The 17,009-nt window shown below is 37.8% G+C and overlaps 1 protein-coding gene across 2 annotated transcripts in view; it reads right to left on the bottom strand.

Moving 5' to 3' along the window:
• GNB1 (G protein subunit beta 1) overlaps positions 1 to 17,009 on the bottom strand; it is a 43,450-nt gene that overhangs the window by 21,096 nt on the left and 5,345 nt on the right. For both annotated transcript variants that reach the window (XM_064470118.1, XM_064470120.1), the window contains exons 2-3: positions 3,583 to 3,645; positions 2,076 to 2,127 (exon numbers count right to left, since the gene is read on the bottom strand). The gene's annotated coding sequence lies outside the window, so the exon portion shown is untranslated. The remainder of the gene's footprint in view (positions 1 to 2,075; positions 2,128 to 3,582; positions 3,646 to 17,009) is intronic.

The raw sequence follows: 17,009 nt of genomic DNA, 5'->3' as shown, positions 1-17,009 counted from the left end.
GCTTGCCTGCGTTATAAGACAAATAGGAAGAGCCGAATACAACTCATCCAAACATATTATTGGGTTAAGTATGATTCCTCTCTAAAACTACCTGGTAACAGCAATGAGGCAATGCTTACTAAACACTTTTAAATATTTAATTTTCTCACACCATTCCTATGAAAAATAGTAAAAAAAGAATGGAGCCTTCCATCCTCTCCTGAAGAGCCTGTCCTGTGAAAAATCTCTACAGATTGAAAGAAGAGACTGCAGATTTGAAATCACAGCTATCATTAAGTCAAATATTTAGAACTTCTATCCCTTGATAGCCAAACTTCATTTGCTACACGGTATTTTTACTACACATTACTACTGCCAAAAAGTACAGTAATCCCACCAAGCCATTGTTGATGCAAAGTCGAGTAATACTGTAACAATAAAAATTTAAACAGTCCGTGTTACCAAAGTACAGTAATTTCATAAGGTTAGCCAAATCACCTTTCTCCCAAATGAATAGGCTGTCTGATACATGTTCCCTCAGCATCTTTCCTGCTAATACACATCACTCCAATATGTAACAGAGCCAGAAGAAAAGCAAAACACATCATTTGCATAAACATAGCCAAAACTTTACAGCCTTAATAAGTTCATGTTATGCCTACCAGACAGTCTCATAGTGGGTCATCTGATTAAATGAAGCTGTGCTAATCTATTAGATACCATAAATCCTATTAGCAACATGCATAGCAGCTTGTACATTTTTCACAGTGACAAAGGATTATACACAATCCACCACTAGTTCCAGTGTTTTGATGTCATATTGGCTTTGAAAAGCTGAGGGGTTTTTGTTATTTAACCAGAAGTATGTATTGATTCCTATTTGACTTTTATTCAACTAGAAAACACAGTAAGATCAGAATTGCTTGTGAAACAAATTTGAGGTGTTCTCTCTCCCATTTACATGATTGAGTAGAAGACAAACAAATCCAGGGGTGCCATCTGATCCTGAAGCACACACATCTCCAGATATGGTGCTCACCAAGAAAAGGTATAGATAATTTTCATTAGAAATCATAGAAGAGGTATACAGGAACACAACATAAGAAATGCACAGAATCAGACAAGCTTCTGTGATACAAGCTTTGTTAGAAAAGAAGCAAAACCCTATAGAGCATGTACTGAACAGCTCAAAGACATGGGCTTAATACCCAGCACTAGTTAAAACAAACCAAAGGTTATATATAAAATGGGATGGAAAAAACTGAAAATATAATGCCAGTGAGTGAAAGCAATGGTTTGTCTACACTGGAAACACTGTGTTCAGTTTCAGCTCCTCCAAAAAGAACACTGGAGGTGCCTGGGGTTGACTGAGGTGACTAATTAGAGAACACCTCATAAGACAGGTTTAGAGAAAGAGACAGGGCTAGCTTGCTGCTTGTTTTGGAAAAACAGGTATTTAGTAATTGAAATTAACAAATTTAACTGAGGAAGCACTGTCTACACAACACATGACTAACCAGCAATGTTCCTCACGGCCTAAGGGGCTTCACAAGAGGCAGCAACCTTCAATGTTCTAGTCTGGAAGGTAATGAATGGTCACTGTTCCAAGAATATTAGTAATAATTATGATTACCCAGAATATAAACTCTGAAACTTTTAGGGTCTGTTTAAATAATACTGACACATTGAAAAGAACATTCTGACAAGAGCCACTTCGCTCAAAAGAAATTTGGTCTTCTGTTGTCAAACATGGTGGATAAGTAATTTGTCATTCATGAGAGCATAACTATTCTCATCATTTTATTTATTACAGTTCCCTGCCCCACTGAGATGAAACAGTCTCATCTATGGTCTCCCTCTGCTTTGCCAGTTCCATTTCTGAAATAAGGCAGGCACTAACATCTATTATTTAGCAGGTTTCCTGGCCATTTTAAAATCCTTCCTGTTGACATAAGAGTACACATGCTAAAGTAGGAAACAGGTACTTTAGGCTTGCACAGATTAGCAGCTAAAAATGTGACGCTACCCACTTTGTAAAAATTGTATGAGTTTCTCAAGCACTAGAAAAAAAGAAATTACCTTAGTTATCTACTTACATTTTCTCTCACTACAGTAGAAAGCCAACTTCTGCTGTCAAACATGTAAATTCTGGGGGGGAGGGGAGGGGGTGGGGGAAACAAAAAAACCCAGAATTAGTACAATTAGCAAGAAATAACACCAATTTCTTAACAAATCTAGCAAAAATTAAAATACTATCAAAGCACAGACTATTTTTCATTAGCTAACTTAAACAGCCAGCTTGACTTCACAAAGGAAATGGGCATTGCTTTAATAATGCTAACATAACCAAAAGACTTGCTCATGTCAAGAAGCTTTTAACATTCTTTTTCCAAGAAAACTCTTGCAATCCTCAGATCATTAATTATCCTCCCCTAGTGACACACAAGTCCATACTATTTATTAGAGAGTTTAGGATTGTAACAAAACATTGCCTCACTCATACAAGGCCAAAATTTTCCCTGCACTACAAAGTGCCCCCCCCAATCTGCATGTTCAAAGCACTGAAATTATTTCTGCTCAATACTGTTCTTGAGGTATGCTTGCTTTCCAAGCACAGTTAAACATCAGGATAACTATTTTATTAAAAGAAGTTACATAAACCTCCTACTAATGAGCTCAAGTGAGAGCACAACACTCTTCTAGAAGACGAGTTACAACTTCTAATTGCTAAAGATATTAAAAAGTGAAAATCGACACATTAAGTAACTCGCAGTCTGGAAGACTCTAACAGTTCAATGTACAAATTGGTTTTGTAGCAAGGTGAAAAAATTTCTTGCAAGAAACTTTGGAACAATTTTTTCCTCTGGCAGCACAAAGTAATAATTATATTTCACCTCACGATTTGAAACACTGACAACCGGTTATACATTCCAAACATCTGCGACCTGCCTCTATCACACAGCAAGACAAGGGCTATATGGGTGGTGTCAGACACCCGAGTGCACATCTTCAAAGCTGCTGCATCAGGACAGTGGAAGATTATTCTGAGCACGAAGCAAGAATGTACTGAAGCAAAATAATCTTAAATCAGAAAGCCAGTCTACAAATTCATATGCTTTAAACTAAAATGCTTACATGTAATACATCTTTCTGATTTACAGTTCACTATTAGCCGGAAAATTTACAAACCACTTCAGTGTCTGGTATAGAGGTTAAGCTACTTCGGATATGGGTCATCCTCATCCAAGCTCATTTAGAGATGAAGAGTTTAATACTGTGATTATGAAACCGTCACAGTATAAGCAGTTTTGTTTGCTACTGCCAGAACAACACACTTTTAGACACAAAACAGTATCTCACGCTTAGAGGCCAAACTTCATCGCCCCCAAAGACACAAACACATGACATGACCATTTTAAGTTCTGGAAAAAAGATCAGCTACATTCAACTTTCAGAAGTCTTGACACAAAAATTTGCCCACACTGCAGAGATAATGAAATCTAATGAAATTCTAAAAGAATTACCTGAAATGTAAACAAGTAAAATTATGCTGGAACACTAACAGCACACAGAATACACAACAGCAAAGGCCAAAACACACACCATTATTGTCCTGCGCTGCACCCTCATTAATGCAGGAGAGGTGTTGCAGATTTCATATGCCTTCTGCAAAAAAGAAAAACAAAAACAAAAGAAAAAAAGCTACTTTAACCAGCCTGCAAGAAGAGTAAGGAAGCATAAAGCAAACTTTTCCACAAAGTTCAGTTTATTTTTCAAACCAGGTTAAGTTTTCAGTTGGGTATGCTGAAAGCATCCTGTGATGGCTGCAGAATGCAATCCTGGCAATTCTACATTACAGATGGAGCTCATTTAAGAACAGAAGTAGGCAAGCTACTTAAGAAAAGAGATCTGCATTACCACAGCTTCCATTTTTAGCTAAAATGTAGCCTGGTAAAAGCGACATGAAAATTACAGGCCAGCTCATTCATCACACCACAGTACTGGTTCAGCAAAGAAAGAGTTCTTGTAACAAGGTTCATATACTCTGCCTTAATCAGCCCTTATGACCCGACCCCGCTTAGCTGAGAGCTTGAGGTTCTCAACATCAAGAACTGGGGTTTCTAAAAGAGGAGAGAACAAAAAGTACCACAGAATACTTTAAGCATGGTTCAAGTGGTTAAACCATTAGACCAAAGCACCTGGAGGTCAGCCAGCCCTACGCATGGTTGGTGTACCCGGTGTCCCCATGTTCCCACAGCCTTCTGCTCCAAGTAAAGCAGCACAGCAGTTTGGACAAAAAACAGTATCTCAAGAAGGCAAAAGCATCACCGCTTCTGCTAAAACCTCCCTACTACAAGTACTCACTAACTCCTATCAGCCTAATAATCTTTTTTCTTTTAAGATGTTGAAGTAGTACCCTGAGGTAACAACTCAGCCTAAAAATTTCTCTCAGTTCCAACATCCATCAGAACACAAGTCTCCACATCAAAAAGACTTCTGCAGAAGAGACTAGAACTTCTTTCCCAAGGTTGGGGAAAGCAGGGAAGAAAAGAGGAAACAAAGGAAGAAAAGGGATTTTGAAGCGTAGGGAAAGCATTTAGAAGTATTTTACTTCAACATCATAGCAAATCTGAGCAACCCTCTGAAATTAAGCATCTTCCTAAGAAGACGAAATACATTCACTGCCACCCTCTCCAAAGCCATTGGATGCACAAACACTTTTTTCTTCTTGACCTATGGATTCAATGAGACTTAAAACCCAAATGTTCTGGATGTTAATTCCTCCCGCACACCTTCTAAACGCTGGTTTACACATATATTGACTAGATGCCGAAGGCCAATATTTGAACCGCAGCAAAAGCATTCCCACTTCTTAAAACACGTCATCAAGTCATATATAACCTGGCGTGAGGCCAGGCATGGCACATCAGACAAGACCAAGAGTTTGGCTCAGCCCCTAGGACAAGGTTTGGCCAGACTTCGAAAGCTGCTGCCCTTGCTTCAGGGACACAGATAGAGCACAGGCAACACCTCGGGGAGGTATCCAGCACAGCTGCAGGAAGGGTCCCTCCCCAAACCAGTCCCCAAGAGAGGCACACCAGTTGTTGTTTTGGGGGTCCTGGCTCCCTGCAAGCTGAACACAAGCCACCAATGCTACCTTGTGGCAAAGACAGCCAACAGCATCCAGCGCTGCATTGGGAAAAGCATTGCCAGCAGGTCAAGGGAGATGTCCCTTCCCCTCTGCTCAGCACTGGTGAGGCCACATCTGGAGTGCTGGATACAGTTCCAGGCTCCCCAGTACAAGACAGACATGGAGCTACTGGAGAGAGTCCAGAGAAGGGCCTTGAAGATGATTTAGGGACTGGAGCATCTCTCATATGAGAGGCTGAGAGACATGTTCAGCCTGGAGAAGGCTCAGAGGGGGATTTTATCAACATGTGTCACCTTCTGTGTAGACGTGTATTTTGAGTGGCTTTATGAACATAGTTTAAAACAGATCTCAGTCAACACTAGTAAAAACTAGTTTCTATGACCATTATACCACTTCAATTTTTAAAATTTCCTGCATAACACATCCTTCTGCAAGAGTGGCACAGAAGGTTGTTTTGTCAAAGGCACTCAGAGATAATTTCAATGGAGGGGGAAAAAAAAAAAACAAAACCAAAAACCTACTAGCAAATATCAGTATTCCTATTAAGGTAAAGCAACAGTTTCAAATGAAGTTACTTTGCTGATCTACTGTATCTTCTTTATCAACATGCACAGGACACACCCTACACCCAAGCAAGGGCTGTATGTAAGCAGGCAGTCACTTCTGTTCAGGTACCCACCACTTATTACCCCAATGATATAACACCTATGAGATAACGTCTATGAAACTGGGAATTGCAAGTTAGTTTATTAAAATTATTTCTTACAGTCTACATAGCTGATTATTAGCACAGAACAGTATCTTGATGCCCAAGAGATTACACGACCTTTCCAAATCACTGCCAACAACATGAAATTCCAATTATGCCACCAGGCAACAGTAATTAGAAGTCTGAAATTTAAAGCTATGCTTCAAGACTATTCCGTACACACACACAAAAAACCTCCACCCCACCCAAAACCAAAAACCACAACCTACCCCCAGTTTGATGGTTTGGTCCTAACTATAAAGATAAACATTTCTATCAGTTAGCTGGAAGCTTGAAGGATGTTTTGATACCTGCATGTGTATATGCTCTTCCAAGAGTTAATTCTAGTTCAGACTTTCCTTGTTGAGTACAAATCTGTATTCCAGAAAGCCTAGTCTCTGCTGTCACCTCCTGCGAGAGCAGCTTTGAAGGACAGCTTACAGAAGTATAAATTCATAGCAAATTCATAAATCTAAATATGCTCAAGTGAATGGATACAACCCCTTCTCATTTATTTGATATCTTCTTTCTGGGATACATGTGTGCTGCCATAACTTACTTGGAAACATAATTCCCAAGCACATAAGCTTTGAAAAGCAAGCAATACCTTACCAACAGTTTTGCAAAACTGACTATCCTAGTAGACAATGCTAGTTGTAAAAGTCCTCCTAAAACTTACTGAAAACACTTTTGTAGTCAAAGGCTAGCATGGCTGAACCATTTCTGTGGGAGGTATTGGCTGCTTCTTGTGTTGAAGAACTGCCAAGTTTCCAGCTGAAGTGGTCATTTTGCTCAGTAGACATTTTTCCATATATTAGTGTTAAGTACACACAGAACAAGTGAATATCAGGTCAGTAAGAGTTAATGCTCATTATGCAACTGTGACATTAGCTGGTTAAAGAGCTAACAAATTTTCATTTTGAATATAGCGTGCAAGTACAAAATAGTAATTACACAAGCTAAAAATACCTGTAACTAAATGAACTGATATCACAAATGCCTCATTATTACATATAGCTCAAATCTTGAATTACAGGTCCCATTTTAACTAGGCAGCTTTCTACAGGGGTCACTGATGTTAATAATTAGGAGATTTTGTGCATAAAAGAACCCTTGCAGAATACCTGGTAATGCAAAATTCTAAAAACTAGGTTTTGCTGTGTTTGCTCTGTCTGAAGACAAGTTTTTCTGGTAAATTAAATCTTCACCTGCTTCCCCATGCAGAAGATTGAGGAAAATACATTCAAGCTCCACTTGTAACTTCACAGTATAAAGCTGCAGCCCTAAATGACAAGTGAAATGCCTTTTCTTCCCCTCTTCCCTACCTATCTTTAGTAGTAGAAATCTGGAAGTGCTTTCCTCCTGAAGAAATTTGTGCACTTTTTCTGATACTAATCCCATGACCTACATTTTTAAAAAGTCATACTGATGCAATATTTAAGTATAAAAATCTGGACTGTAACATGTCACTTTATTAATCATTTCTAAATGCATCTGCAAGCTATCTTAATTCTAGGTACAGCAGAGAATTTATGTAAAAAAAGAACCGATTACAAGTTTATTTTTATTATTTATTATTATTACAAGTTTAACAGATGCCTAAAGCCAAGTGCTTAAAATCACACTTTTTAAAAAGATGGGTCTTAGATATTTGAAGTAGTTCACAAATATTAATAACTGTTGCTGCTTTAGCAACCCAAGTCAAAAGATTTCCTAACTACAGCTCTTTTCTGCCTTGCTCTGAAATTCACATTTAAGAGCATTCTAACACTTCCTGATAAGGGGCGGGCATAGGAAGCTAACTTATTTTAAGAACAAAAGTTACTGATATTCAGTATCAGCATTCAACAAATTTATTAGGAACATCAAAAGCCAACACTCTAGGTTTTATTCCTTGTTCAAAATTATCTATATGTAAGTACTCTTTCTGGAGAGCAACACACCTGTTGATAAACTGCTTCAATTTTATCAAACTGGCCACTGATGTTTTTGGCCATCTTCTTTCCTGATCTTACAATTGGAAAAAAAAAACCAACCCCCAGAAAAAAAAAAAACAACACAGTAAGTCAGGGAAACGTAAACCTCCTTGTGCATAAATTTCTAGCTATATTTGCCAGAAAAATAAGTTACTGAAAATTGCCACTTAATAAAGTATCCCTTTATCCAAAACCAAGCAATTTTGTTGTCACATACGACCAGACATCTCCCTTCAGACTGAAAAACAAAACCCAGGCAGCACTGAAAGAGAATATATTACTATTAATTAACCAGCACAGAAATGACTAAGCATTTATTACTAGATGCTTCTATCTGCAGAGCCTTACAGTAACTGAACAGTTGTTTCTCACTTCAACTGCCATCTTCCATGGCTTCCTTCAACTCTTATCATTAACCTCCAAGTTTTCACTGGCATTTTCATTTCATTTGTGAACCGACCAGAATCTCTGCTTACCTGAACAGGGCAAAGCACATGCACAACAGGGATATTGCAGTCCTACTTTAATACTATTGCCACGAACAGAGAAGTAGCCACAAAGCTAAGAATATGTAACCAAATACTGCTGGATCCAAACACCTGTCCAGCAACACACAATTAACTATTCATGAGCTGCAGAAACAAAAACAAGGTTTTAATTGGGGGGGGGGGGGGGAACCACCCCACCCCACCACAACTTTGCACTTTAACTGGTAGGGACAAATCAAAAATGTTTTACTTTCTCAGGCCCACTAACATCAGTCAACTAGGCTGTGCGTTATTTGTCCAGATACCATTGTTCCTTACAATTATTAGGTTTTTTAAAATCAGAATATTTATATCGCCATGGAATTACAATAAAGTTTTTCGTAATAATACAGTTTTTGACATAAGCCTTTTAGCATAAGGAATGCTTAAGAGCTTTATTTAAGAAGACGAAGACATGCATAGCAGGAGCTATCTAGAAAGCTGCTAAGAACGATAAGGTTCATAGTTTGGATTTAGAAGTGTTAAGGAGGCAAAAAAAAGGAAAAAAGAGAAAGGTAAAGTCGGATATAGAAATGTTGCCCAGCATGTGGAGTCTTATCAGCAATGTGTTTGCACAGAAGTTTAACAAAATGGGGGGGGTATCACCCCAAAAAAAATCCCAAACCAGAAACAAAACAAGAAATGCATTACTTTTTCTCCAGGAGACCTAAAGTAATGCCACAGTATCAAGATATTATCTTTTCAGAAAACATGTAATCTCTTATCTAGATCAGCTGAATCTATAGGTGGCAGGTTTAGGGCAGCTCAGAATGCAAGCTATAAACAGTACACTTTCTTCCAGAAGCTAGAAATAGAAGCATGCTGTTGTAGGACCAGTTTACATATCATCCCAGTGTGACAAATCAGTGACAGAATCATAACATAGCAAGTGAAAACACATTGCACACCTAAATACGTACACTTGTTTCTTTTTAGTAAAAGTCAACATTAGAAACACATTTATTCAGGTATCAAACCAAGTTTGCAAGCCACAATTTAAGAACATGCCTATAGTAAGCTGCAATCCTGTTAAGAAACATAATTCATAACAATTTTCATGAGGTTTCCAAAAACTGTTTTTTAAAAGTCACTTTTGTGTATACCAATTTTCCAGTAGGTTTCCAGTTTATCTTCTGTGATTTAAATCTGTTCAAGAAGCCCTCAGAAGACTGATGTATTTTTCTATCGTCAGGATGTTCTGCTCAAGCTCTCCCCAGATAATTCACAGTAGATGATGAGGAGAGCACAGCATGTGACTGGATCATGTTGCACTGAATTCACAAGTAAATGAACAGCTAGATGCAAAGCCTGGTGCAGAGGAGGGGCATTACACCACCTCCTGGTACAAAAATCCTGAAGATTACAATCAAATCCATCAGGTGGATCAGCTGCCACTGCCTGAGGGTTAAAAGTGCAAGAGAACAAGTATTTTCTGAAAGCCTGAACGGTATTTCTCTCAGCTCTGTTTGCCAACACATCTGTATTAGCATGATCTTCTCAACCTTGTTAAAAACCATGCATTGTTTCAGATATTACCATTATGGTGACATCAGTAGGTACATTAAGATCTTCACTGCAATATTTATTACATTAGAGAAGGAAATGGGTTTTGTTTCTGGTTTTTATATTGTAAGTGATCACATAGCCCTAATAAAAATAGTATTTTTCATGTCTAATTTTGCTAATAAAAAAATCAGTAAGACTGTGTACATGCATAAGCACAGAAAGTTAGTAGAAATGCCCATTATTGTATTTTGTATTTCCATAAATTTCCGCTCAACTATTTTATCAACAGGAGCTGAATCATCCATTTCATTCTACATATGCCAGCTCGTAAAGAGTCAACTCAGTCAAATGAGAATCAGCTGCTTCCTATCTACACCCATTTAAAAAAATACAACTTTCAGAATGCTACATTTAGCAATGCTTTTTACATCCTGAAAAGTCATACCATTTAAAATTAGAAGAAATAGCAAATCAAATCAACATACCCATATTCTTGAGCTAAGGGAGACATTCGTAGATAAAAGGTGGTCTTTTATGGACAATTTTGCTTCTGTAAAGCATCCCCCTCATCCATCCATGTAGACACAGACTTCAACTGAGATACTCATTAGTCTCACTGCACTAAGGTCCTCAAAACACTCATGAAAAGACACATCATGTTTCCAGAAGCAGCAATATAATTCACATTCTATCAAATCTGAATTGTGCTTTACCATACAGATAAGCGTTCCACCCAAAATGCCTTTCATTGTTAAGATCAAACCCTGTAAGAGTACTTCAGTAACATGGATTCTTTGTGCTCTGACTTAGAGAGCTGAGAAACTAAGCAAGCTTTACTCTATTAAGCTTTTATTAAAATAATTTTTAAAAATACAGCAGAAGCAACAAAGGCACCCCATCTTAGAGACAGGCTGGACAAGACTTGGTAACTACCTTCTGACCATCACATCCTGCATCAACAAAAACACGGCAGTTAAGACATTTGGACAAACTGTCTGCCCTCTCTGTGCCTCTGCTACACAGACGGTACAAAACAGCCCCAGAGGTCATCTAAGTGAAAAACATTCATTCTTTACAACTGTGTTAAAGATCTTACCCACGCTTCTGCTAATTAATAAAAAAAAATATATTTACTTCATCAAATTAAGAATTTAGGTGTTCAAACAGAACACTGTTCTTCAGCAAGAGTTTAACAGAACAGTTAGAAAGAAGTTATGCTACACCATGAAGTAACTGCTTTCCAGCACCAGTGTGAAGACAAAAAGTATTTCAGTGGACCTTAAAAAAAATCAACAAAACATATTATATACATCTAGCAGATAAAAGAATACTCAGTAGAGATTAAAATATGGCATGACTTCTCTAATCTTTTTACCCCAAAGAGACTGAACAATACTTTGCTCTCCAGCCCTGCAATCAACATAACCCATCTTTAATCAATGTGCAAGCAGTTCCATCAGTTTTGATAGCAATGATTTATACCCCCAGTAGCTCATTGATTTCTCCCAGCAATTGCTGTATTTTGATACATACTGTTGTTACAGGGTAAGTTAAGGTAGACAAGAACAGGAACAAGAAAAGCAAGGCTGACAGACTGAAAAGTAGAGCAACACAGGAGACCTTGAAGACATTAGACCGAGAAGCAGTGTTTGGGAACCGACAAAGCAACAATGCTTAATGCTGATATGAAAGTTAAACTTCAAGTGCAGCCCAGGGACAGCATCACAACAGAAGGCACAAAGGTACAGCAGGAAATACTTGCTGTCACGCTTGGACATTCTTCTCTCCATAGTACTGCATTTACCCTCTTAAAACTTCTGGCATTAGTCTTTAAGTAGCAGTTGTATTCCTCTAGATAGTATGCATCTGGTTAGGTGATCAAAATAAAGAGCAAAATATCATAAAAAGAAAACAAGTAAAGTACTACTAGGATTAGGAACCACGGTGGGAATTAACTAAGAAAGACAAAAATGGAAGCATCAGAAGATAATCCGATCTATTTTAGGGAAAGAAAATACGTGCAAAACAAAGTCAAAAAAGCAAAGTCTGTTCAACAAAGCCAGCAGCCAGTAAGGTTAGCTAAAATCTGTAACTCTTAAGGTGCTGCACTGATTTCCTTGATCCTGTGCACACACCCTTTATCCAAGCACTGCTCCATGTTTATTTGGAGCCCCTGGACACTATTGTTGTGCAAAACTACTTGGGTTTTTGAGAAGGTGGTTTTGTTTTTAAAACAGAAAACACTAACTGCAGTAGACAGTGTATCACCTTCGCCTTTCAGAAACAGAGGGGAGAAAGCTTTGAAGACAGGCCACTTCTACTTTATACAGAATATTAAGGATTCTGACTTGGGAAAAAGAGTTGTTGTTTCTGACTCCAGCTTCCACCTCAGCTTGCTTTTATAATGTCCATCATCTTCTGTAAGAGCCAAGCTGCTCGTTAACCAGAAGCCAAACTATCACAGTTTTGCAGCACGGTGCATGAAAATATTTGCCAGCTTGGTTTCCTTAACATGCGAATTTGTGAACTGGCAAGGCAGCTGCTGAACAGCAGATGTCTATGCCACCTTTTGTGACAGAGGGCAGCAATAACTGGCTTGCCCAGAGTGAGCCCTTCTGGGTTTAATTCACAACTGCAAGGATATGGAACATCAACAAAAAAAATTACTACAGGATAAATTAGACTGAGAAATCAAAACTAAATTAATTAAATCTTGAATTCTCCATGGGAAGTATCCAGGTAAAGAGGTAGTCACTGCTAACTAGCAGCTTAACATCCCATCTTATCTCAAAAAACCTGTTCAAATGCTCTATATTTGATCCCCAGGATAGCAAACAAAAAGTGGAATTTCCAGTACCTGATTTAGTATGAGTTCTATCTTCTGAGTTCAGGGAAGAGAGAAGAGTCAGACTAGAAGCAAGCATGAAGATTACTGGGCATCTTCACACATCTAAGGACTTGCCTAAGATTTCCAAAGTGTTTGGAAGAGCTTCATTCTACAAAGTTTCTGAGTTTATAGTGTTTTAAAGATGTTTTCTCCTTTTCTTCAAGATACTGTACCCCATTTTATTATAAGGATACTTTTCTTTCCGAGATGATTATGTAATTGAATCTTGGATATCCTGAGTTTGTAGTATGTCAAACTCAAGACTAATGAAAGACTTTGCATAATCAAACACTAAAGTACTCACAACTGTGAACTACTATGCCCAGCTACTAGAGCCCCAAATGCAGGTTCCACACAAGTTCCACCTCCCCCATATCAGCAATTGGTTTGTCCTACAAAAAGATTAAAGTATTTCATGAAATGCTGAAGCTTCACCTATTGTCTACACAAGAATAAAGGAAAACACTAAGTTTTACTAACCAATTTGACTTCACTGTCCAAAGCTTCTAGGATATTTGAGTTTTCATACATTAAAAAAAAAACAGGAAAAAAAAAGACATTCCCCAACTTCAAGCATCTATTAAAGATACACTACTTTGTCAAGATTTTAAATCTGTTGAATTGTTCCTGTTCAATATTATTTCCTTTAAGTATTAACAGTCTTTTAACTGAAGTACTGTATGGTAACTTCTACAGCAAGCTTTCAGTTGCTAGCCAGATAATATCTGACAACTTGTAGTGAAATTCAGGACTTACTAACCTGAAGCACAATTAAATTGCCATAATCATCAAGCACAGTGTTCCTGATCTTTGTACAGACAACACCTTTGTTAAACAGACAGCAGCGTAACTCCAGTATTTTACCAATTCACAAAGAATGTGCACAGGAATATCAAACATATGTTCCAACAAAAAGAGCTCTCTAATTAGTACAGTATAATCTTATTTTGAGTACCAAAGGTTTCAGCAGACTATCACATCTACTTTGTTTTTCTAGACAAACAGAAAAAATTACCACCACCCCCCTCCAAACACATGAGTTAGGCTATCTGAAGAAAACAGTTTTGAGAATGGAACAGGAAAAATCCAGGACCATAAACCGATTTCTTCTCAGCATCTTGAAGCACACATAGGCCTGCTTCGTTGAGTGCTATTACTTCATTCACTAGAAACACATCATATACTAAGTTTTGTATTATGCAGTTATAAATCATGGTATTTTATATACTGAAACATAAGTTTCCTTTTTTTTATTCTGAAATTCAAGCATTGCTATGGCCAACACATAGTTAACACCAAGTGGTTGAAGGTAAGAGGTATCAGCTCAACAATTTAAAACTTAAATGGAACAGAACTTTACATATGTGGCAAGAAACCCAGACTTACTGCATTAGTTTACTAGAAAGTATTAGTGTTGCACACGTATCAAACTATGAAATAAGTTTGGGAACTTCTGGACAATGCTGAAGATACCCAAGCATTAACTTTTAAGATCTCTTCATCAACAAAAAAGGCACATTCACACCATCTTCTGTACGTTTTGAACCTTGGAGCTTTGACCCTGCTCCTCTCCCTCAATTGTTTTGGTAAATCCCTCAAATACTTAAAAAAGTCCAAGTGGTTGGACTTGAATACAAAGTGTTCCAATTTTAAGAGAGTATAGCAGGGCAGTTCAATTCCTCTAATTCCAGAAGAAAGCCCCGTTCCCCACCAACTACAAAAGGGCAGCAACACCTCAGGTAGTAGCTTGTAAGGCACAACATCGACAGATGATACCACACAACCCCCAAAAACATTTGTAATCTCAACAGCTTGCTCAGTAACCCTCAGCAAGAGACATCTAGTGAAATACAGCCTGTGTTACCACAGACGCCCCAGTGAGAAAGGTCTTACAGTAGAGCATACACCATTAGTACTGGGCATGTGTATTTCAGTTTCTATGGAAGTTAAACTGCAATTTTGAAGTCCACAATTAAAAATCCTTCTTTCAGAGCAGTGTTGGAAATTTGCTTTATTTTTATGAAATGTTGAAACAAAACCCACTCAGCTTGTCAAATAACTTCATGGTTTTGCAAATAATTTCAGATAAACTCTTTAGGATTTATTGAAATCTGTCAATAATGTCAGGATGAACACAGGGCACATGTTACTGAACAGACTTTTAAGACTGTTCCCTAAATCTAGCCCAAGACAGGCAAGGCAGCCAGCAAAGCAGTAAGGAAAAAGATGTACAGAATTAACAGACCACCTGCAATAGTTAAGCAGAAACTCTCTTTCTTACCAAGAAAGAAAATAATTGGCATCAGCTGTTGTAATTAAGCCTACTGTAACAGAAGAAAAAACAAGCCACAGAAGTAAGGCATGGCTTTCCTGTCAGTGATGTCAACTTTGTGGGTGTTTGCCTTTCTGGAAGTCATATAGAAAGCCTTGCAAAATCTCTTATTTAGACCCCCATACTCAATGCAGTTTGGTTTTGTAATGATGATGAGCAAAATCATCACTGATACCTGAACTGCTAAAATATTCACAACTACTTCAATAGACGCCATGCAGGAGTTTCCAGAGAGAAGTATTTTGTCTTTACATTTTATTTTAGCCCTTTGCTGGGGGCGGGGGGGGGAGAAAGAGCTGAAAATAGTGACAAAAATCTTTACAAAGTTTTTAATATAGGACCACATTACATAAAGCTACACAAAAGTTATCTAATCCATCTAATTACAGATAATTAATATTTTCCTTTTTTGGGAGTGCTGGCAGGCATTACTGCAGTTTTCAAGAAGGCATCGAAAACATTCTCATCTGAGAAAGACATGATAAACATAACTGGGAAGAAATTTTAGGCAAACCTTCCTCAGATCAGTGTAGGAACACACTGAAGAAAAATATTTAGTTATCTACAACTCAGTTAAACCATATAACATACAGAAGGTATTTCTTTTTTACACACAGAACCTTTAGAAATTACAGTGATTTGACAGGCTGAATTTCTACTTAATGAAATAAAAATACATATTTTAATAAAGCAGTTTCATGCAAACTACTTGCAGAAATGAACTGCATTTCACATTAAAATGGCAACTAGATTTTTAATCACTCTCTTTCCCTTCACTTTATTGTCTGCTACTAATTTTTCCACTCACCAAGTTCTAAATGCTATCTGTGAAAAATCGTTTGAAGATTTAGCCTATCTTTACCACCGTCGATTACAGAACTACCTTATGTTGTCTCCTCTGAGCTCCCTCAGATCACCTGCAAGTCTTCGGCCTCATTTTCCCTTATCCATTATTAGGGTTCCAAAACAGACACAGCACAGAATGACCAAATTTTAACCCTTTAGTCCCACCGAATAAAAAAATAACTATAGCTTTTCATAAGTCTGTGACAAGTGACAAAAATACCTTGTCAACAATTCTTAAGCCAAAAAATGTTTAGAAAACAATCTTAAAACAAGTCTACCCAAGTATTCAAGTCAGTAAGAAATCTCAGACACCTTGATATTAACCTACAGATTCTGCCTGCCCACAAGCCAACCAGGACCCAGACTCATGAGCAAGTTTCCAACATTAGCTGACCCACAGGAGTCATCTATATGCAACCTTTCAGCCTACACTGAGTTTGAGATACTGGGATTCACTTCATCAACCATTAAAAAGGGCTATGCTTATTTGAATAACCTTGCATGAATCTGAAGAGTCTGAAGAATCTGAAGAGCAGGCATGGATAACTACCATGGCACACCTGACAGAGGATAACCTGTTCATTAATCCAAAGCCAGGTCTTCTGAACACCTACAACATCTTCTGAAACATTCCTATTTTAAACATGCTATAGTTATTTGTATTGGATTTCAACAAGACTTAAATCTGGCAACATCTAAACAACACCAGTATTTGCTTTGTAACTGCTTTCCCAAGCACTTATTCCTGTGATATGTCATTCCTACCCTCCACCCCCAATGAACTAAAATGTCAAGAGCCAGGTCAATGTGTAACATTTTGCATGGGATCCTTGTTTGCTGCCACATTAAATTCTGTCCAGGATTTTCATCACTGGCCTGAGCACTCAGTTCTTTGGTTCTCAAAATTTTGAAGTTATGATTTCCAAGACTCCCTACAAATTACACTTCCGTGATGCCCCCCAAAATATTTTTTTTTTTTGCTTACACATAAAAATCATCATGTAAGCATCTAATTACAGCACACCAGTTACACTGAGCTTAAGACATACACAGGAA

This window comes from Phalacrocorax carbo, chromosome 20, assembly GCF_963921805.1.
Source record: "Phalacrocorax carbo chromosome 20, bPhaCar2.1, whole genome shotgun sequence".
In the NCBI taxonomy this organism is placed as follows: Eukaryota; Metazoa; Chordata; class Aves; order Suliformes; family Phalacrocoracidae; genus Phalacrocorax; species Phalacrocorax carbo.
Note: the sequence above shows the minus strand (reverse complement) of the source record. Positions and strands in the feature narration are given on the sequence as shown.